This window comes from Gavialis gangeticus, unplaced genomic scaffold, assembly GCF_001723915.1.
Source record: "Gavialis gangeticus isolate Ggan-Ray unplaced genomic scaffold, GavGan_comp1, whole genome shotgun sequence".
NCBI lineage: Eukaryota > Metazoa > Chordata > Crocodylia > Gavialidae > Gavialis > Gavialis gangeticus.
The window spans coordinates 63,519,651-63,520,550 of record NW_017729022.1 but is presented as its reverse complement, the minus strand read 5'-3'; the positions used below and the strand labels follow the sequence as shown (position 1 = coordinate 63,520,550).

The following is a 900-nucleotide window of genomic DNA, read 5'->3' as shown; positions in this document are numbered from 1 at the left end:
CCCCCCCCCCCCTGCACTGGCTCCTGCAGCTACAAGCTCCACAGCTGATGGGACTTGGTGGAGCTTGCAGTGGGGGCAGCATGAGGGAGCCCTACCCCACACCTCACAAGGCTCGCAGCAGGGACAGCGTTCTCCCCACCATCCCCTGTGAGCCCTGCAGTGCTGTCAGCTGCCGAGCTTGCACCAGGGAGAAGGCTGCCCCTGTTGTGAACATCATCAGCTGACAATGCTGCCACCTCTGCCAGCCGCATCAGCTGCGGGGCTGACACCCCTGTGGTTAGGACCCCCTCCATTGACGAAGCACCATGCTGCACGTTCAGTTAATGGCACAAGTGGAACAAGCCACAAAGTTATTCCATGTTCTGTGGAATAACTTTGTAACTTATAGCTTGTTTTATTGTGCCATCGCTTGACTGAAGGTGCAACTGAATGATGTTTTCAGTGTGAGGTGCAGAGGGGCCTCACTTTGCCAGGCTACATTTATGGTGCAATTCCCCCCCGACCAGGGTGAGAGTAACTTGGCACACGTGGCTGGTCTACATTTTATGGCGCAACTCGCTTGGACTGAGAATAACTTGGCACATACGGCAGGTCTACCTTTATGGTGTGATCTGCCTGGACCAATGTGAGAATCACTTGGCACTAGGGCAGGTCTGCATTTATGGCGCGATGTATGCAGCGAGGGGCAGGGGCCTACAAGGGGCATCTCTCCCCCCCCGGCCCGGCACATGTGGGCGGGCTACGACCCGCCCCCGGGCTGCTGCCCCGGCCCGAGGGGCGCGAGGCTGAGCGGGCTGCCCTCCCCGTCTGTCCGCACCGCCTCCCGGCGCGGCCCGCGCCTGCCCATTGGTCCCGGCCCGGGCCCCGCCGCCCGCATTGGCCGTGGGGCCGCCCAGGAAG

The 900-nt window shown here is 61.3% G+C and overlaps 1 protein-coding gene across 1 annotated transcript in view; it reads left to right on the top strand.

Moving 5' to 3' along the window:
* TRIOBP (TRIO and F-actin binding protein) overlaps nucleotides 1-900 on the top strand; it is a 59,278-nt gene that overhangs the window by 25,316 nt on the left and 33,062 nt on the right. The window lies entirely within an intron of this gene.